Here is a 23,038-nt window from a genome sequence, read left to right as displayed (position 1 = left end):
AGAAACCTATCCCTGGGAGCTGGCAAGCATTAACTGCCTACTTAAGGATAGGAGTTAATAGTAGAGTGGGAAGGCTGCCTACAGACCTTCCTACTATGGATTTAATCAGGATGGATGTGAGAAGGCAGCGGGGTCCCCCCATCACTCTCCCATTTGGCCAAAAGCATCCCCACCCACCCCCTGCTTCACCAAATTCACTAAACGTGGTTACAAGATTCTGCCCCATGTCTCTATCGTGACGATTGGCTCTAAACCATTTAAATCTAATGGACAATTTGTTTTTATTGCAGATGCTCCATGCACTCAGATAAAATGACTTCAATTTTATTTTTTAATACTATGCCCTGTTAGGACCTTACTCCCTGATGCACTATTGTCCTTATGCTCTCTCTTCCTGTCCCACTCAGTTTGCTTTCAGTTACTTGTATATTTCCTATTGCTACAACTTTTATTTTGGATTTCTAACTCTCCTTTCACCTGACCCCAGCCCCCCCCACCTTCCCACCCCATTAGTTTAAAGACATTCTTCTCTCTTCTCACCATATTTGCTGGTGCACCCTTATCTTTGTACACTCTGTTCCTTCCTGTCACACTCCGGTTAACATTATCTGTATTGCTACCTTGCACTATTGCCTTGTTCTTTCTCTTTCCAAATCTTCTCCCATGCGAATCCTCCCCTCCCCCCTTTATTTAGTTTAAAGTTAAACGATTCACCAAGTTTGTGGTCCCAATGCGTTCAGATGACGACTGTCCCAACCTTACAGTTCCTCTTTCCCCAGTCCTGGTATCAGTGCCCAATGTACCAAAACCCATTCCTCCCACACGAATAACTGAGCCACAGATTCACTTCACTGATCTTCACTACCCTCTGCCAATTTGTTCATGGCTCAGGTAGCAAAACTCAATCCGTAGCTCAAAACCTACCGATGACCTGGTCATTACCACATTGTTCTTTGTGGGATCTTGCTGTGCGTAAATTGGCGTAATATGTTTCCTTACCTTGCAACAGTGACTACATTTCAAAAATACTTCAGCAGTAAGCTGGTTTGAGACATCGAGTATTTGTGAAAGACGTTTATATAAAACCAAATCAGTCTGTTTGTGGGCAGAATTTTATGGCCTCCCGCAGGCGAAATTTCCATCCAGGATCAATGGAGATTTCCGTTGTCGGACCCTCGCCCACTCTGATTCTGGGTGGGTGAGGTGGTAGAGTTACGGTCTGTGTCAGGATCCTGCTATGCTTGAGGGAAGGAATTAGAACATAGGACACTACAGCACAGTACAGGCCCTTCGGCCCTCAATATTGTGCCGACCAGTGGAACCAATCTAATGACCCTCTAACCATTCCAATGTTATCCATATGCCTATCCACTGCCCTTAAAGTTGGCGAATCCACAATTGCTGCAGGCGGGGCATTCCACGCCCTTACTACCCTCTGAGTAAAGAATTATTATTGGAGGTAACCTTTCAAAAGGGGTCAAAATGAAGAGTAAATACTGAGAAACTGTTTCCTCTTAAGAGAGCACCAAGAACTAGAGGTCACAGATTCAAAATAATAATGTACAACAGGAGTGAAAGTGATTTGAGGGAAATTATTTTCACCCAGAGGATGGTAGGACTTTGGAATGAACTTCCTGACAGGGTGCTGGAGGTAGGTTCAATCGAGGCATTCAGAAGGAAATCAGATTGTTATCTGAAAAGAAAGAATGTGCAAGGTTATGGGGATACATCAGGGGAGTGGGGCTTTGTAGAATGCTCTTTCAGAGAGCCAGCACAGACTCAATGGGCTGAATGGCCTCATTCTGTGCTGTGAGGATTTTGTGACTGTGTGAAAAGGGTGCCGTGTATCCCATAATGTCTGCCGTAGCTCTACAAAGGAAGAGTTTACCTGGAGCCCACTTCCCCACCATCTCCCCATTGCCCTGCATATTCATAGGATCATAGAGGTTTACAGCATGGAAACAGGTCCTTTGGCCCATCTTGTCTCTGCCGCCCAGTTTTTACCATTGAGAACTACCCAGCTCCAGTTTTCCCTCCAGATCTTACCTCTTTAACTGCAAAAAATAAAGAGTGGGTGTAATTTGCATCATCAGTCTGGTGAGACAGAGACCCTTACAGGCAGAGCAGCACGGTGGTACAGTGGGTTAGCAGTGCTGCCTCACAACGCCAGGGACCCGGGCTCGATTCCCGGCTTGGGTCACTGTCTGTGTGGAGTTTGTATGTTCTCCCTGTGTCTGCATGGGTTTCCTCCCACAGTCCGAAAAACATGCTGGTTAGTTCAGATGATAATGAAGTTGAATTTTGATAACTAAGTGAGAACCTTAATAAAGCTGGACGATGGGCAAGAGCAAAGGGAGTGATGAGTCTTATGTCATAAAATATTAAAGGTGGGCGCTCAAGTAGACAAGGCCATTAGAAAGGGCTTTTAGACTGAATGTAAAATAAAAACAATGAGATGGAATAGAGATTCTCTATAAAACCTTGGTGAGGCCATATTTAGAGGTTGTGGAGATTTGGGCGTCACATTATCGGAAGGATGTTGAGGCACCTGAAGGGATTCAGATTGGATTCACTAGGAAATGGGAATGATCATCACAGTGAGACTTTAACAGTGAAACTGCTGAATTTAACCCTCTGATCCTGAGAGAATGGGTTATGCACAGTAAAAAGTCTGACAACACCAGGTTTAAGTCCAACCGATTTATTTGGTAGTAAACTCACAAGCTTTCGAGGTTTCCCTCTTCTTCAGGTGAATGGAGAGTTCTGGCCTCAGACAGAGCATATAAAGCACAGACAGTTTAGAGATTACTGATTAGAACGAGAATCTTTACACCTAACCTGCTGTTCAAGTCTTAAAGTGGCCAACAATGTGAGTGGAAGGAGCACTGATCACAGTTTAAAGAGATGTGTATTGTCTCCAGACAGCACAGTGAGTGAGGTTTTGCAAACCCAGGCAAGTCACAGGGGTTACAGATAGTGCGGCATGAACCCAAGATCCCTGTTGAGACCGTCCTCATGTGTGCGGAACTTGGCTGTCAGCCTCTGTTCAGCGACTCTGCGCTGTCGTGTGTCGTGAAGGCCGCCTTGGAGAACACTTACGCGAAGATCAGAGGCTGAATGCCCGTGACCACTGAAGTGTTCGCCAACAGGAAGGGAACAGTCTTGCCTGGTGATTGTCGAGCGATGTTCATTCATCCGTTGTCGTAGCGTCTGCATGGTCTCCCCAATGTACCATGCTTCGGGACATCCTTTCTTGCAACGTATCAGGTCAACAACATTGGCCAAGTTGCAGGAGTATGTACTGTGTACCTGGTGGATGGTATTCTCACGTGTGATGGTGTCATCCATGTCGATGATTCCGCATGTCTTGCAGAGGTTGCTGTGGCAGGGTTATGTGGTATTGTGGTCACTGTTCTCCTGAAGGCTGGGTAGTTTGCTGCAAGCACAGATATCTTGGGTTCATGTCGCACTATCTGTAACCCCCGTGACTTGCCTGGGTTTGCAAAACCTCACTTACCGTACTGTCTGGAGACAATATACATCTCTTTAACCTGGGCTTAATGCTCCTTCCACTCACATTGTTGGCCACTTTAAGACTTGAACAGCAGGTTAGGTGTAAAGATTCGCATTCTAATCAGTAATCTGTAAACTGTCTGTGCTTTATATGCTCTGTCTGAGGCCAGAACTCTCCATTCACCTGAAGAAGAGAGAAACCTCGAAAGCTTGCGAGTTTACTATCAAATAAATCGGTTGGACTTAAACCTGGTGTTGTCAGACTTCTTACTGTGTTTACCCCAGTCCAACGCCGGCATCTCCACATCAGAATGGGTTATGTACAGGGTTAAAATAAGGACACACTCTGTTTCCACGGGCTGCACATTTAGCTTCTGAGCGAGAGAGGTCCAACAATAAAAACAGAGAAATGCTGGATGAACTCAGCAGGTCAAACAACATCTGTGAAGGGAAAGCGGGTTAATGGTGGAATCTTACTAAAATTTGGCAAAGTGTCAGTTCCAGTAAGAAAAAGCAGCGGGATTTCTCACAGAATTTGGAGCAAAAAGTTTGTTTTTTCACCACATGAATCACGGTAGTCTCGTGGCAGCCTCCCTATGATTCACTTGCCTGAGGGCAACTTAACCCCTACAGTCAGTGGGGAGCTCCATCTAAGCTCCTCCCGAGCGCTTGTTCCAGATCTATTAGAGGGATGGCTGCCAGGAAGTCAGCACCATGTATCTCAGAGGGAACCCTGAGCAGACTCCTGGATGGTGTGCTGCAGAGATGAAACGTCCTCAATCCACTGTCGCGCAGATGTCCTTCCAGCAATATGACCACCCCGCCTGGGTTGCAGCTTTAGTGAGTGCCAGGAGAGGACTGGGCAGCAGTGCCCCCTCCATTCTCCCACGCAAACCCCTAAACACCCCTCGCACCTCCTAGTTGATCTCACACCCAGCCACCAGCATGTTGCCAGCTCCTATCCCTCCCTCACCCCCTCACCCCCCCAGTCGCCATATCCCCACACCAATAGTTGCTATGCTCCTCATACCTCTCCTCACAGTGACACAGTGCTTAGCACTGCTGCCTCACAGCACCAGGGACCCAGGTTCAACTCCCAGTTTGGGTCACTGTCTGTGTGGAGTTTGCACATCCTCCCCATATCTGCGTGGGTTTCCTCTGGGTGCTTCCCACAGTCCAAAGATGTGCGTGTCAGATTGATTGGCCATGCTAAATTGTCATTTAGTGTCAGGGGGTCTAGCAGGGTAAATAGGTGGGGATATAGGAAGGGGGGGTTGGGTGGGATTGTGGTCAATGGGCTGAATAATCACTGTAGGGATTCTATGATTCTGCACCCCCTCAAGTGCCAAGTAACTCTTCATTATCTGAACTGGCAGGGCTCCCTCCCGCTACCTCCCCCTCTCCCCTCCAGTGCCCCCAAAGCTCTCCCCATCTGTCTCACCGCAGGACAAACTCCAGGAAAACAGGCATCACTGGGCCCCAATGTGTGGAGTCAGAGCTCAGAACCCTCATGTCCTTTGAGGAGAGAGCACTTGAGCTGGCCAGGAGGAGGAAGACAGCTCCTGCACAGAGGGCAAAGTGGGGACATCAGACAAAAGTGAGAATCTGCAAGACACGCAGCCATTTTTCAAGACTCAAAACATTGTCCCTTCATTCATCTCCTATTTTTGATTTGATTTGATTCGTTATTGTCACATTTATTGGGATATAGTATTCGGTCACATGTCTTGGGATATAGGGCGGCACGGTAGCACAGTGGTTAGCACTGCTGCTTCACAGCTCCAGGGTCCTGGGTTCGATTCCCGGCTCGGGTCACTGTCTGTGTGGAGTTTGCACATTCTCCTCGTGTCTGTGTGGGTTTCCTCTGGGTACTTCAGTTTCCTCCCACAGTCCAAAGATGTGTGGGTTAGGTTGATTGGCCATGCTAAGAAATTGCCCCTTAGTATCCAGGGATGCGTAGGTTAGAGGGATTAGTGGGTATAATATGTAGGGATATGGGGGTAGGGCCTGGGTAGGATTGTGCTCGGTGCAGACTCAATGGGCTGAAGGGCCTCTTTCTGCACTGTAGGGTTCTATGATTCTTGCACACTATGCAGACAAAACATACCATTCATAGAGTACATAAGGAAGGAGGAAAGGAGACAGTGCAGAATATAGTGATACTGTCTTCACTAGGGAAACACTAATGCCATCCTCCTTCCCTTTTGGGGCAATCAGTTAGCAGCTAGTACCATCCTCAGACCACTAGGAGACCACGGACTTGAGCAGCTCTGGGAGAGATTTCTCAGACTCCACCATAAAGGTTAGGTGCATTGACCCAAACAGGCAGTGGAGTGTGGTGACCAGGGGAATTTGACAGTAACTTACTTGCAGTGTTAATGTCAGCCTTACTTGTGACTAATAAATAAGCTTTAAGAGGTGTTAGAGCTATCATACACACCCTCAATCAATACAGATACTCACACTTTGGTGGGATTAACTAGTAGGGGGGCTTCTGGGTCATTCACCAGCGAACACCTCACAGTTAAAGAACTACAGCAGGCAGAGGTAGGAACATCCCAGGGATCTGGACTCGAAGGGATGCCGGAGCCCCAGACTCTGCTGAGTCCTTACCAATGAGTGCCCCTGGGTCCAGTCATTCCAGAGCTGCAAAGACAGAATCACGAGCATCAGGAAAGGATGAACATCACTCCAAGGTCAACTGAACTAGTGTTATTTTGTCCGAGGAGATGGTGCCATCACTTCTGCAATAAGTCCAACACTGAGAGGGTGGGTCCACAGTAGAGAACGTGGCACAGGATGTGCACCCCATGATAAAGGATGTCCGCTCCATGGTTCAACTCAAGGCTGAGGCCATGAGCTCCATGATGCAGGGCTTCAACTGCACGGTGCAGACACTACTGGAATTCCATGAGTGTCAGTCCCAGACGATGGTGGGGCTTCTGAATCTCACTACAGTTGCCCTCCATTTCATTAAGGAACACAGGGGCCTCTGGACACCCAAGAGAATTGGCAGGAGCGCAGCCCAGGGCCTTTCATCCAGGAGATGGAGCTCATCTGACATCTCCCACCCTGTGAGTGACCTCTAGCCTGACATTGAGGAGGGGAGGGCATCACTGTAACACTTTGCTGCTGGAAAACAGGTCCGGACCCTCAAGGTTCAGGGCCCCCCTACAGATGCCCACTAACATTGTCTCAGGCCATAGGGTGTGGCAGTCAGCGGGCCACCTCAACCTCAGCTGTAGATCCTGGGGAGACATCCAGACATATCATAGGGTCATAAAATCCCTACAGTGCAGCAAGAGGCCATTCAGCCCATCAAGCCTGCACTGACAGCAATCCCACCCAGGCCCTATCCCTGTAAACCCAAGTATTTACCCTATTTATCCCCCTGATACTAAGGGGCAATTTATCACATCTTTGGAGTGTGGGAGGAAACCAGATCACCCCAAGGAAGTCCATGCAGACACGGGGAGAATATACAAATGCCACACAGTCACCCATGGCCAGAATTGAACCCAGGCTCCTAGTGCTGTAAGAGAACAGTGCTAACCCCAATAAACATGAATTATTAATCTTTTTCTCACTTTGAAATAATTTTGATGCTGTTCCTGCCTGGTTTCGAACCAAGGACCCTTCGAGCGTTAAGCGAATGTGATAACCGCCGGGACATGTTGCCAATTGCGTAAATCACTTTACACGGATAAAGGCTCCAGCTTTCTCCACGGATAAAGCTTGATTCAGCTGCACATCTCAATTCTTGGCCCTGGGTTCCAAACTGCTAGGAACAAGATTCCAATCAGTGGCATTGTTGTTTAACTCTGGAGATTTAATGAGCAGGATCGACTCTCCAAGGAAGGATGAGGTTGCGGTTGAAATGAATGGCTTCCTTTTATGGCTGATTAGGCACGGCTGATTCCTGAGAAGTCTGCAGTTAGCATGTCGAGCACATCCCGAGGACATCCACATTCTCCCAGGTGACAGGGCTGTAGAGTTTAAAAGCAGCGCGGTGGCACAGTGGTTAGCACTGCTGCTTCACAGCCCCAGGGTCCTGGGTTTGATTCCCAGCTTGGGTCACTGTCTGTGTGGAGTTTGCACATTCTCCGCGTGTCCGTGTGGGTTTCATCCGCGTACTCCGATTTCCTCCCACAGTCCAAAGATGTGCGGGTTAGATTAATTGGCCATGCTAAGAAATTGCCACTTAGTGTCTAGGGATGCGTAAGTTAGAGGGATTAGTGGGTATAATATGTAGGGATATGGGGGTAGGGCCTGGGTGGGATTGTGTTCGGTGCAGACTCGATGGGCCGAAGGGCCTCTTTCTGCGCTGGAGGGTTCAATGATTCTTCCATCAGCCCCAGCCATGCACACACCAAAACTTATTCCTGATATAAAACTTCCCTTAGAAGTGGATTCGAACCTTCATACAGCTTTATCCCTTTGGCCTCACGCTGAGTGTGGGAATCAGAACATTCCCTCCCCCAAGTGAGAGGGTCTTTGCCTCATGAGGAAGAGAAGAGTCCCATTGATGAGCCCACCACTCTGCCCTTGCAGCTTAGCCTCTCACAGAACCTCACCCAGGGACCTCATGGATGCCAGCAGCACTGATCCTCTGTAACCTCCTCCCAGCCACTATCAATAAGGAAGAGCAGTCTCTCTGCAAGCCCAGCAAGGAGGACACGGGCTTGCGTACCAGCCGCCAGACCCCCTTAACGCAAGGAGTGCCCCTGCGTGAGGGGAAGGTAAGGCCCGCACAGGACCCCTCCTCCCGAATTCGTGTCAGAGAACCCCACCCACTCCTCTGAGGTCAACTTATCTGTCTCCCTTGCGTCATCTCTGATGCCCCCTGAACACTGAACATCCTGAAGGGTAATGAAGTGCTCCTATCAGAAACCCGCCTCGGAGGTGAGCTTGCCAGCTTGCGTATACCTGTTGTAAATGGCGCTGCTGTAATGTTAGGTTGGAACCCGCTGAAGTGATGGGGGCATTCCAGAGCGAATGCCAGCTAATGAGATGCTAGGGTATTAAAATGAGGCTTCTAGTCTCCCGTGGTGTGTTTGGCATCAACTCTGCCAGCGAGGGGGGTTTGAAAATTGGAAATCACGGTCTCACCAGCGAGAACCGTGTTTCCCGATTCTCTCCGGATTTTGCACTCAGGCCAGCGTTCTCACTCATGGAGAGTTCGACCTCAGAATTGCCCCAGTTATTTCAGTGTTTTGGGAGAGGCGATAGCCGAGTGGTATTATCGCTAGACTATTAATCCAGAAACTCAGCTGATGTTCTGGGGACCAGGGTTCGAATCCCACCACGGCAGATGATGGAATTTGAATTCAATAAAAAAATATAGAACTTAGAAAACTACAGCACAAACAGGCCCTTCGGCCCACAAGTTGCACTGATCATATCCCTACCTATCAGGTCTATCTATAACTCTCAATCCCATTAAATCCCATGTACTCATCCAGAAGTCTCTTAAAAAACCCCAACAAGTTCGCCTCCACCACCACCAACGGCAGCCGATTCCACTCACTCACCACCCTCTGAGTGAAAAACTTACTCCTGATATCTCCTCTGTACCTACTCCCCAGCACCTTAAACCTGTGTCCTCTCAGTTCAGCCCTGGGAAATAACCTCTGAGAATCCACCCTATCTATCCCTCTCAACATCCTATAAACCTCTATCAGGTCGCCTCTGAACCTTCGTCTCCCCAGGGAGAAAAGACCGAGCTCCCTCAACCTATCCTCACAAGGCATGCCTCCCAATCCAGGCAACATCCTTGTAAATCTCCTCTGCACCCTTTCAATAGCTTCCACATCTTTCTTGTAATGAGGCGACCAGAACTGTGCACAGTACTCCAAGTGGAGTCTGACTAGGGTCTTATAAAGTGCAGCATTAAATATCTGGAATTACAAATCTACTGAAGACCATGAAACCATTGTAAATTCTCAGAAAAAACCCAGCTGGTTCATTAATGCCTTTAGGGAAGGAAATCTGTTGTCCTTACCTGGTCTGGCCTGCAATAGATTCCAGAGGCACAGCAATGAGGATGCCTCTCAACTGTCCTTGAGCAACTAGGGATGGGCAATAAATGCTGGCTGGCCAGAGATACCCTGTCCATGAATGAATTAAAAAGGATCTAAATATCCTTCTACAGAGAGAGGTCCAAACTGTGGGAAGTTGAGAGACAATTAAATATTGAAAGGTCAGGGTTTATGTATCAATTGGCTGCTAATAAGACTTTAATCATGGCTACAGGCAATAAAGTTTAGAGTAAAATGCTCCAGGGAAGGACGCTGTGAGAAATCTAGTGGTGTTCGCTACAAATAAACCAGTTGGACTTTAACCTGGCGTTGTGAGATTTCTTACTGTAATTAGTTCCAGGGCCAGAAGAGGCCCTGGACAGTAATGATTTAAGCTCATGTGAGGTTTCCTTGTTGACCAGGGAGAGCAGGACTAATAAATCAGAGAAACTGAGTTCAATAGCACCATGGCCATTTGGGACTTTGAATTCACTTAAAGCAAATACTTGAAATAAGAAATGTTGACCGCTGTATCACAAATGAAGCCCAAGGCACTGCTGAGTTGTCAAGAAAATGGGTTCCCTAATCTGCTTAAGGAAGGAAATCTGCTGGCCCGATGCTGTCTGGCTAGCTACAAGCATCAGGCTAATCAACACATTCAATTATTGGGGTAGCTGAATGTCATTGGGGTAGTAACTGGAGTACTGTGTGCAGTTTTGGTCCCCTTATTTGTGAAAGGATATATTAGCCTTGGAGGGAGTACAGAGAAGGTTCACCAGGCTGATACCGGAGATGAGGGGGTTAGCTTGTGGGGAGAGATTGAATAGATTGGGTCTGTACTTGTTGGAGTTTAGAAGGCTGAGGGGGGATCTTATAGAGACTTACAAGATAATGAAGGGGATGGATAGGGTAGAGGTAGAGAGATTCTTCCCACTTAGAAAGGATAGCAGGACTAGAGGGCACAGCCTCAAGATAAGGGTGGGACAGTTTAGATCAGAGTTGAAGGGGAACTTCTTCACTCAAAGGGTGGTGAGTGTCTGGAATTCTCTGCCTGTTGAAGTGGTGGAGGCTACCTCGCTAAATATGTTTAAGTCACGGGTAGATAGGTTTCTGATAGACAGGGGAATTAAGGGTTATGGGGAGAAAGCGGGAAAGTGGAACTGATCCACTTCAGATCAGCCGGGGCAGGCTCGAAGGGCTAGATGGCCTACTCCTGCTCCTATTTCTTATGTTCTTATTATGTAGCTCGGTGGCACAGTGGTTAGCACTGCTGCCTCACAGAGCCAGGACCCGGGTTCAATTCCAGCCTCGGGTCACTGTCCGGGGGGAGTTTGCACATTCTTCCCATGTCTGAGTGAGTTTCCTCCAGGTGCTCGGGGGGGGATGTGGGGGGCATTGAGGGGAGTGGAGAGGGTTGTGTTGCTGGGGGACAGTGGGGGCAATAGGGGGCTATGTTGCTGGGGCACCTGAGTGCGGGGGGGAGATGGGCAGTGTGTGCTGCTGGGTTAGGGTTAAGCAGCGTTCCTTAACCTTTCCACCTGTCCCTCCCATTCTCCAAATCCCCTCCCCGCTTCAGAATGACAAGATGGCCTTTGCGATGCAACTGATCGATCTCTCTGTTCTTTTGGTCGCTGCTGGAACTGAGGAGGAGGAGGAGGAGCAGGAGGAAGAATTGCGAGCAGAGGAGGCCCAGGCCTTATCACCCGCAGGAGTAGAGGGAGAGAGGAAGACGGCAACCGGAGGCAAGACATGGCTGCCATTCCCCAATGGGGAGCGGAGGGGGGGGGGTGGTCGAGGAAAAGAAAGGAGCCCCTGGTATTCCATGTTTGCGTGCCCTTTGAAAAAATGTCAGACATCACGTGTGCCAATGGCTCCGGTCCCAAAAGGAGACAGTGCAACAAGCTGTGCCATTTGTTGCAGGACCTGGCGCCTCGGGGCAGAGAGGACCCACTCTCGGTGACTTTTAAGCTACCGGTTCTTTCCAGACCCCCAGTGGAGATCTAGGTGGCATTTCCCAGTCCGCTGTCCGCACCTGTGTGAAGGAGGTCACGGATGCCCTCTATGCCCGGGCTGGCCAGTACATCAAATTTGACCTGGACCAGGCCCAGCAGGAAGCCTGGGCTGCAGGATTCGCAGCCATTGCAGGGATGCCTAATGTGCAGGAGGCTACAGACTGCACCCATGTCGCCCTCTAGGCCCTGCTTCAGAGTCCACAAAGAGTCATCAATAAAAAGGGCTTCCACTTCCTAAATGTGCGATTGGCGCGTGACCACAAAATGAACATCATGCACATGTGCTATTAGGCTGATTGGAGGTAATAAATTGTCCCTAAATTAGTTTCCCTCAATGTGGAATGTCATAAGCAATAGATAAGGGTCATGGGTGGAGGGGGTAATGTTAAAATGGCGGCGCGGGCTCGTTGGACCAAAGGGCCTGTTTCCCGGGCTGTTTTTGTTCTTTGTTCTTATCTGGGCCGGACATCCCAACATCTCTGAATGGCCGAAGAATTTCCAAGTCTCAGTGAGTGAGACGGCTTCGTTTATGAAAGGGCGTTTTAATCACAAGTTGCATGGACAGGAAGTTGTGCTGAAAGTGCCTTTAATAGATGCCTAAGAATGATCAGTACCTTTACACAACCAATTATTCCGAGGAAAGTAGAAGTCCGGGATACAGGGAGAGGATGTTCCTTTTGGTCAATATTGTAACGCACAAACACAGCAACCAATTTGCACTCAGCAAGCCCCCACACACACAGATAATTGATCTGTTCCTAGGCGTTAACTGAAGGGATTAATATTGACTATATAACAAATGGCCAATGGCCTGTTGATGTGCAACAATTAAGTAAGAAGCATATAGTTATAGCAAGGGCAATACCAGCCAGGAATCGGTTGTTGAAGAGAGTTTGTGCGCGTGTGTGTGTGTGTGTGTGTGTGTGTGTGTGTGTGTGTGTGTGTGTGTGTGTGTGTGTGTGTGTGTGTGTGTGTGTGTGTGTGTGTGTGTGTGTGAGATCTTGTCACGATGCCATTCACATTCAGGTAGCCTGCCGGTGTACGGCATCTTGGATCACAGTACAGCTCTTGGCTAAACAGCAAAGCCCTGCAAAATAAATCATAATTTTCAGAAACTAGCACGAAAATAAAGAAAACAAAATTAAGATGAAAGGCTTTTTTATTCTGACGTAATAAAAACACTGAATTTTGTGCCAAGAATTTCTAACCTAGGGCAATGTGTTCCTTTCTCAAAGATGTTCTGCACACTGAGCTCAGATATCGGAGCTCGCAAGGACTCCTGCCTTTTCAAGGCCTCAGACTCAGAGACAGAAGCAGAATCGTGGAAATGTGACCCCGTAGATTTCTCGGGAACAGAAATCGGTATTTCAGAGCAAACAAGTTCCTGCCCCGCTGTCCACCAGGTTCCTCCAGTGCTCAATCATACCTGTCTCAATTATACGGCTGTGAGCTTTAAAAGGACGTCGGAGGTGGTAATGGTGCAAAAGTTCAGCATTGAACAGACTGCTCAAGCTAAGGGCCCCCGACATTTTAATTAAACGCCTTATTCCCCAGGGAGAATTCTCTGGCCTCTCCACAGCACTTCTTGGGGCAGGAGTAGTGGGATCTTCTGCTTCCACCTCCGTCAAAGGGATTTCCCACTTCACCCCCTCTCACCACTGGGAGGACAGCGGTGGTGGGTGGCATTGAGAAATTACCGAATCTTATTCATGCTTCCTCTCGAGTCATCTATTGCTACTTAGTTTAAAGTAAAGTTTATTTATTTGTGTCACAGTTAGGCTTACATTAACAACACAGTAACGTTACTGTGAAAATCCCCTAGACGCCGCACTCCGGCGGCTGTTCAGAGGAAGAATACAGCACGGCCAGTGCACTTAACCAGCACCTCTTTCAGAACGTGGGAGGAAACCGGAGGAAACCCCCGCAGACATGAGGAGAATGTGCAGACTCCGCACAGACAGTGACCCAAGCTGGGAATCGAACCTGGGGCCCTGGCGCTGTGAGGCAGCAGTGCTAACCGCTGTGCCACCGTGCCACTCCTTTACTTTACTTCCCCCCAATCCCATCTTGGTCTTGAAAATTGAACCCCTTCGCCATTTCATCTCTCCTACCCTTCTCCATGTACCAGACTTTCCCTTTTGCCCTTCACCACACTATTGCCCCTTTCGCATGCTCAAAACTCATTGCATTTGAACTTTTTCTGTTCTGTTGGAACATTAACCTGAAACTTTGGGCTTTGCATCTATCGCCGCAAAGGCTGCCAGGCATGTCGAGTATTTCCAACATCTTTTGTTATCATTAAACAGCAGTGCTTGTTTTTTTTTGTGGTGTATTTTGGCTCACTGGCTGTGAAAACAATCTAACTTTGAATGATTTCTCCTCCCAATGTGACTCGGGGCAGACAGCTGGAAATGATTTGCTGAAAGCATTGCCGCTCAGACTTCTGTAAGAAAAAAGTGATGGGAACGCAGGGAGGAAGTCATCGGGCATGCAAAAGATCGCAGCTGGATCATAAAATCTCTCCACTTCATGAGTCCTGGAAATGGAGCCTCGGAGCTCCCTTCATTTGGGGAATGTTCCTTTACAGTTCATTCATTGTGCATTTCTCTCCACTATTTAAGAAAGGTGAGAGGGAAACTGATCAATTATAGGCTAGTTAGGCTAACAATTAGCTATTAGGAGAATGTTAAAATTAATCATTGAAAGTCACCAAAATCCCAGAAGCTGCTCTTCCCCCTTTTTGAGAGGGAGAGCTGATTTAACCTGTACATCATTACTGGACAGAACGACGGCACAGGGGTTAGAAATAGAACATAGAAAAAGTACAGCACAAACAGGCCCTTCGGCCCACAAGTTGCACCGATTATATCCATACCTGCTAGGCTTACCTATAACCCCCAATTTTACTAAGTCCCATGTACTCATCCAGAAGTCTCTTGAAAGACCCCATCGAATTTGCCTCCACCATCACCGACGGCAGCCGATCCCACTCCCCCACCACCCTCTGAGTGAAAAACTTACCCCTGGACCAGATACTGGGCGAGACGACAGCTCAGTGACTATCACTGATTGCTGTGCAGACACATGGATTTGGGCCGGTGTCTGTGGGAGTTTGCGCATTCTCCCCGTGCTTGCGTGGGTTTTCTCCGGGTGCTCCGGTTTCCTCCCACATCCCAAAGATGCGCTGTTAGGCTGATTGGCAGTAATAAATCGTCCCTAAATTAGTTTCCCTCAATGTGGATGGCCGTAAAACATTAGATAAGGGTCATGGGTGGAGGGGGGGACTGGTAGTGTTAAAATGGCGGCGCGGGCTCGTTGGGCCGAAGGGCCTGTTTCCCAGGCTGTTTTTGTTCTTTGTTCTTTGTTCTTTGATATCTCCTCAGCACTGCTGCCTCACAGCCCCAGAGACCTGGGTTCAATTGCAGTCACAGGTCACTGTCTATGTGGAGTTTGCACGTTCTCCCCATGTCCGTGTGGGTTTCCTCCGTGTGGCCCAGTTTCCTCCCACAGCCCAAAGATGCGCGGGCTAGGTTGACCAGTGCTGCTAAATTGCCCCTAGTGTATGGGAGATTAGCAGGGTGAATGTGGGGTTACAGGAATAGGGCCTGGGTGGGATTGTGCAGGCTCGATGGGCTAAATGGCCTCCCTTCTGCACTGTAGGGATTCTATGATGCCTCAGGTGAGGGGTAAGCTTGAGAGAGTGAAGTCTTCATGAATTATCTCAGTCAGAATGGGAATTGAGCCCATGCTATCTGCATCACAAACCAACCGTCCAGCCAACTGAGCCAACCAACTCCTCAAATTCAGTAATCAATACGAGGGCAACTGCACACCTTGAAAATTTTCAGCTGATCAGGAAGAGTCAGCATGGATCGGTAAAGAGAAAGTCTAAAGAGACTAAATAGACTGGGTCTGTACCCGTTGGAGTCTAGAAGGATGAGGGGGGATCTTATAGAGATGTATAAGATAATGAAGGGGATGGATAGGGTAGAGGTAGAGAGAGTCTTCCCACTCAGAAAGGACAGCAGGACTAGAGGGCACAGCCTCAAGATAAGGGGGGGCAGTTTAGAACGGAGTTGAGGAGGAACTTCTTCACTCGAAGGGTGGTGAATCTCTGCAATTCTATGCCCATTGAAGTGGTGGAGGCTACCTCGCTAAATATATTTAAGTCACGGGTAGATAGGTTTCTGATAGACAAGGGAATTAAGGGTTATGGGGAGAAAGCGGGAAAGTGGAACTGATCCACTTCAGATCAGCCATGATCTTATTGAATGGCGGGGCAGGCTCAAAGGGCTAGATGGCCTACTCCTGCTCCTATTTCTTATGTTCTTATGTTCTTATGTTAAGAGACATCATATTCTGGAATAAAAAGCCCCAACAGATAGGCCTCTTGAACTGCTACAAGGTCATCATTTAAACTTAAGTGGTTTATTGGCAGTACAATAGTGAGACTTAGCACGACATCAACAAAAAGCCATTTGTTTGAGCGAAATCCTTAAACAACTCAAGGACCCTTTCCACATGATTATTAAGGAGAAAGGTCATCCAGCATCCAAACGGAAGAGGCATCTCGTTTATCATCAGAACCCGGGGTCAGTACAATAGATTCCAATACTCAGCTCAGGTCATTTCATCCCTTGACAATAATATAAAATGGGGGATTTCGAATTGGATCTGTGTTATCAGTCCAAGAGGCAGACATGGTTTACTGACGCATCTCTGAGCCAGAAAATTATGGATTCTTGACTCATACCAGAGATGTGAGCACCATATCTAGGCTGAAATTTCAGTGCCGTACTGACAAAAGTACTGCGCTGTTGGTGGCACTAGCATTTCGAAGAGATATTAAACCAAGGGACCACTGCATCCCCACCATCTTGAAAACAAGCAGGTATATTTTCTGCAAGGCCCTGGGGCAATAATTAACCCTCAGTTTACATGAAAAACTGATTATTTACTCTTTCATCTCATTGCGGTTCATTGGATCTTGCTGTGTACAAATTGGTCACTGAGTTTCCTACATCATAACAGTGAGTAAGTTTAAAAGAATTCCATTGATCTTGAATTGTTTTGGGAGGTGTTGCCTTTCTTTGCTAACCTTTGCTGAAATTATTCATGGTTTCTTCGATTCTGAGAAGGAAACAGAGAGCAAACACAGACAGAGCTTTTTACAAAATGGCACGGCGGCACAGTGATTAGCACTGCTGCCTCACAGTGCCAGGGACCTGGGTTCAATTCTGGGCCCGGGTCACTATCTGTATGGAGTTTACACATTCTTCCCGTGTCTGTATGGGTTTCTTCCGGATGCTCCAGTTTCCTCCCACAGTCCAAAGATGTGCAGGTTAGGTTGATTGGCCATGCTAAAATTATGTCAGAGGGTAAATATGTCGGGTTACTGGAATAGGGTCTTGGTGGGATTGTGGGTTGGTACAGACTTGAAGGGCCAAATGGCCTCCTTATGCACTGAGTTTCTACTCAGAGGCTTTCAAAATCCACCCTACTCACAGCAAAGGTTGAACAATGCTCTCTTCCGATTCAACAATTAGTGTGAGATCCTCCAAAAATACGTTACTCTGACTGTAAAGCAGGAAAAGAAAGTCAAAAGCACTTCACTGGTAAATTCCATGGTGATCACCTACAAGAACACTAGTGTGGAGGCCCCATGAGTTCAGTTGTATTATTTAAAAGCAGGGTTAACACATTGGAGCAGCAAGTTGGGTACCAAACCATTGTTTGTCACTATGTGAGGTTCTAGACTGTCCACATTGCAAGCTTCAGCACTTCATCGGATCCCTACAGTGTAGAAAGAGATAATTTGACCCATTGAATCTGCACCCCAATCCCCACCCTCTCCACATAACCCCACATATTTACCCTGCTAACCCCACTGACACTAGCGCCAATTTAACATGGCCAACCAACCTAACCCGCACATTTGGGAGGAAACCGGAGCACCCGGAGGAAACCCACGAAGACACGGGGAGAACATGCAAACTCTGCACAGACCCGAGGCCGGAATTGAACCCAAGTCCCCAGGGCTGTGAGGCAGCAGTGCTAACCACTGTGTCACCATGCTGCCAGTACGCTTGCCTGGGCGAGAAGAGGATTGGGAAAGGTTTAAATGTCAACAAAGATTGACAAAGAAGTTGATAAAGGAGGGTAGGAGAAGCTATGAGGCTGGGCTAGCACTTAATATAAAAAAGGATAGCAAGAGTTTTTATAAATATATAAAAAGGAAGAGGCTGGCAAGGGTGAACGTTGGTCCTTTAGAGGATGAGAAAGGGGAGCTAGTGGTAGGGGATGGGGATATGGCTAAGGTCTTGAATAACTTTTTTGTTTCTGTCTTCACGGAGGAGGACGTGAATAATTTGCCGGGTGTTAGCGATGGAAAGGTAGTAGGACTGGAGGGTCTTAATGACATTACTGTTACTAGAGAGGTGGTGCTCGACAGACTGGAGGGGCTGATTGTGGACAAGTCCCCAGGACCGGATGGAATGCATCCGAGGGTTCTGAAAGAAATGGCGGAGGTTATAGTGGATGCCTTGGTGGTTATTTTCCAGACGTCGCTGGATTCCGGGGAAGTGCCGGAAGATTGGAAAACGGCTAATGTTACGCCGTTGTTTAAGAAGGGTGCCAGGCAAAAGGCGGGGAATTATAGGCCGGTTAGTTTAACGTCTGTGGTAGGTAAAATGTTAGAATCCGTCATTAAGGAGGAAATTGCGAGGCATCTTGAAGGGAATTGCTTGATAGGGCGGACGCAACACGGTTTCATTAAAGGGAAGTCGTGTCTGACAAATTTACTGGAGTTCTATGAGGATGTGTCTAGGGCAGTGGATAGAGGAGAGCCGGTGGATGTGGTCTTTCTGGATTTTCAGAAGGCGTTTGACAAGGTACCTCACAAGAGGTTATTGCAGAAGGTCAGGGGACATGGAGTTGGGGGTAGGGTGTTAGCGTGGATAGAGGATTGGTTGTCAAATAGGAGGCAGAGAGTGGGGGTCAATGGGTGCTATTCGGATTGGCGGTTGGTGACTAGTGGGGTGCCCCAGGGGTCGGTGCTGGGGCCTCAGCGATTTACCATTTATATAGATGATCTGGAGGAGGGAACCGAGTGCAGGGTGTCGAAATTTGCTGATGATACCAAGATTGGGGGAAAGGCAAATTGTGCGGAGGGTGTGGAGAGTCTGCAGAAGGATCTAGATAGGCTGGGCGAATGGGCCAGGAAATGGCAAATGGAATTTAATGTTGGCAAGTGTGAGGTGGTCCACTTTGGTAGGAAGAATGGTAGGAAGGACTATTACTTACGTGGCGAAAAACTGCAGCAGGCGACGGTGCAGAGGGACCTCGGGGTCCTTGTGCATGAGTCGCAAAAACCCAGCTTGCAGGTGCAGCAGGTGGTCAGGAAGGCGAATGGGATGCTGGCCTTCATAGCGAGGGGGATTGAATATAAAAGTAGGGAGGTTTTGCTGCAGCTGTATAGGGCATTGGTGAGGCCGCAGCTGGAGTACTGTGTGCAGTTTTGGGCGCCGCACCTGCGCAAGGATATTTTGGCCCTGGAGGGAGTGCAGAGGAGGTTTACTAGGCTGATACCGGAGTTGAGGGGGTTGAGCTATGAGGAGAGGCTGAATAAACTAGGCTTGTACTCGTTAGAGTTTAGAAGAATGAGGGGAGATCTCATTGAAACGTATAAGATGATGAATGGGATGGATAGGATAGAGGTGGAGAGACTCTTCCCGCTCAAAAAAGACAGTAGGACTAGGGGGCACAGCCTCAAGATAAAGGGGAGGCGGTTTAGAACGGAGTTGAGGAGGAACTTCTTCACTCAAAGGGTGGTGAATCTCTGGAATTCTCTGCCCGTTGAAGTGGTGGAGGCTGCCTCGCTAAATATTTTTAAGAAGCGGGTTGATGGGTTCTTGATAAGAGAGGGGATTAAGGGTTATGGGGAGAGGGCGGGAAAGTGGAACTGAGCCACAACAGATCAGCCATGATCTTATTGAATGGCGGGGCAGGCTCGAAGGGCTAGATGGCCTACTCCTGCTCCTATTTCTTATGTTCTTATGTTCTTATGTTCTAACACGCGTAATCGGCACACATTATTCTGGAACTTGACAGGGGAGAAACTCATGGCATTTTTTGAACTTCAGGCTCCTGCAATACAAAAACCAACGGACTTACAAAGTCAAACCCTGTGTACAAATACATGGAGTGTGGACAATGAGGTTGGTGAGCTACAGGAACAAGTAGCCACATGAGATGATAAAGAACAAAGAACAACACAGCACAGAAAACAGGCCCTTCAGCCCAACAAGCCCGCTCCGCCATTTTAACATTGTGAGTTCCCTCTTCCACCCATGACCCTGGTCTACGCTTATGGCACTCCACATTGGAAAGCAGATTGAGGGGAGACTAATTTAGGGATAATTTGTTACACCAATCAGCCTAACAGCACATCTTTGGGGTGTGGGAGGAAACCGGAGCACCCGGAGAAAACCCACACAAGCACGGGGAGAATGTGCAAACTCCCGCAGACACCGACCCAAATCCATGTATCTGCCCAGCAAACAGTGATAGTCACTGAGCTGTCGTGTTGCCCATCAGATGGTCCAGTTTAAGCGTACACTAACGACGTGAAGCACTAGGCAACTCTCGAAGCAACATTCAAGAGCAGCCCTCGCACGACCCACCGCGTGTGTGTCCCTTGTTGGACAACAAGGCGGACTGAGAACATCAGTTCCATATGAAAAACCATATGCAACTCTTTCATTGCCAGGTCATAGAATACAAAAAAACTCTCTTCTTTCAGTTTCAATAGGTAGAAGCTGCATTATAAGTTAGGTGTGTTTTTATTGCAGTGATTAATTATAGGGCTCTGTCCTGCAAAAGCAATGTTATGATCAGCATTGTGGAAGTGCTGAGATGCATCAGAGTACTTTTCCAAATGGGAAATGCATGAACTTCCCAACAGTCCATCTAACCCTTCCACCACCTGTCCCACACACGGCAGAGTCTGCAGATCGCACATTGGACATCTCAGAGTGCATTGATCTAGAGTGGAAACAAGTCAGCCTCAATCCACTGGGACTACCTCAGGAGGTTACGGGGTGGTAGTTGAAATTTCACTGAATTTGGGAGGACTCTGAAGTCACCCTAAGCAATGAAGGCCTTTGCTTGAAATAGTGAGACAATTTAACAAATTTCTGTAATGTCCTTCATTATATTTATTTACAATGATCGTGAATAAACCAAAGGAACTGGCATTTCAGGTCAGTAGCACTGGAGTCAGTATAGAATCTTGAGGGTGATGGTTAAGATTTGCTTTGTATCTGTTACAGTCTTCACTTTAATTGGGAGATCAGGTTACGTTGGAGAACAGGGAACATGGAAAGTGCAATATTCCTACTCTTCACAGTCCCTCTTATGCGTGGAGATGAAGCGGAAGGAAGTGGCAAAGGACTGCTGGCAAAACGCAACGGATGGGGAGCCCAGGTTGGGCGGCACGGTAGCACAGTGGTTAGCACTGCTGCTTCACAGCTCCAGGGTCCGGGGTTCGATTCCCAGCTCGGATCACTGTCTGTGTGGAGTTTACACATTCTCCTCGTGTCTGGGTGGGTTTACTCCGGTTTTCTCCCACAGTCCAAAGACGTGCGGGTTACTTTGATTGGCTGTGCTAACAAATTGCCCCTTAGTGTTCACGGATGCGTAGGTTACAGGGATTAGTGGGTAAAATATATGGGGGTAGGGCCTGGGTGGGATTGTGTTCGGTGCAGACTCGATGGGCCGAAGGGCCTCTTTTCTGCACTGTAGGCTTCTATGATTCTAAGGTTGGTGGGCTGCAGTGTGAATCTGCAATTTCTGCTGGTGCTTTGATGCAGTTGGCTGGGAGCCAGATGAATGAGGAAGGCTTCGGTCATAATGATGAGCAGAATACTTGTGGTAAACAGGACTGCATCACCATCCAGACAGGATTAAATCAATGTAGGACATGGCTTAGAGAAATAGTAGATTGTACATTTTGCTTTTTAAGGTGCATATATTGTCACTGAGAATAATTAACCTCCTGCTAGAATATTATCCTGTTTAACTATATTCTCATTTAAATGATAAGCTCTCATGATAATAGGGATATTAAATATCTCATGCATGGCTGTTAATATTGACCCTGATAATTGACTGGCATGAAGAACTGATTAAATGCTTGTTACAGGTCTAAAATCCAGTGAAAATTTAGACTTATTCCTCTTTTCTCATGAAAGATCTGACTCAAGCCAGAATACAGATCCACAGCGGCATCAGTTTCCACCATAAAATAGCGATCACGTAAATACAAATCGAGACAGTGAATGTTAACACTTCCCAGGCTACTTACTGTTGGCACTGACATACAGATGTGCGCACACAGGCACGGATACTACTTATTTTCTCCTTCTCATTCCAGCATTAGTGATATCCTAAGCACTGAGCCATGAGACAGTGAAGTGCAGATTAAGGATCAAACCTACAGTTTTCGAGTTCAGGAGGAGGAAATGTATTAGGTGAGATCACAAGCAATACATACCCAGTGAAGTTAATATGTTAAATATTTCCTCTTTGCTTCCATTTCCTGCACATCGATGTAACATGCAGTACAAATTGTGGTGTCACCTCCCATTGTTCCAGACAGAATTTATTAATGATTGAACAAAGAACAACACGGCACAGGAAACAGGCCCTTCGGCCCAACAAGCCTGCGCTGCCCATTTTAACACTCAGTGGGTGCCTCATTCCAATCCTTCCTCTACCTATGACTTTTGTCTAAGCCTCTTGGACTCCACAACAAAGGGGTGCAAATTTATGGAATTATATGTGAGCCAGATTGAGGGAGATCTAATTTAGGAGCAATTTGTAAACACCAATCAGCCTAAAGGCACGTTTTTGGGTTGTGGGAGGAAACCGGAGCACCCGGAGAAAACCCACGCAGGCACGGGGAGAATGTGCAAACTCCCACAGACCCTGACCCAAGCCGGAGATCCGACCCGGGTCCCTGTATCTGCACAGCAAACAGTGATAGTCACTGAGCTGTCGCGTTGCCCGTCAGTTGGTCCAGTTTAAGTGTACACTAACGCCGTGAAGCACTAGGCAACTCTCGAAGCAACATCCAAGAGCAGCCCTCACACGACCCATTGCATGTATGCCCCTTGTTGGCCAACAAGGCGGACCGAATCACCTGTGGATGTAAAAAAAAAAGACATCAATAAACATACAACAGCTTATACAGACATTCACGGGAGATCCCCAGAAGCTCAAACGTAAGACAGGTGAGCCATACAATATGTTGGGCGGCCCATAGGAATCTATTGATTCCCAGGAATGCCCTGAGGCTCTTGATCCTTATTTAGAACAGTCTTTTGTAGCCCTCCGTCTCTAGTGCCACATATGACTGAACACATTTCCTGAAAAGGGCATGATTCCTCACAGTATGATTATGCCAACACAAACGCAAGAGCACTGCAAAGACTGGAA

This window comes from Carcharhinus amblyrhynchos, chromosome 27, assembly GCF_965287045.1.
Source record: "Carcharhinus amblyrhynchos chromosome 27, sCarAmb.v2.hapA, whole genome shotgun sequence".
In the NCBI taxonomy this organism is placed as follows: domain Eukaryota; kingdom Metazoa; phylum Chordata; class Chondrichthyes; order Carcharhiniformes; family Carcharhinidae; genus Carcharhinus; species Carcharhinus amblyrhynchos.
This window is presented reverse-complemented; position numbering follows the sequence as displayed.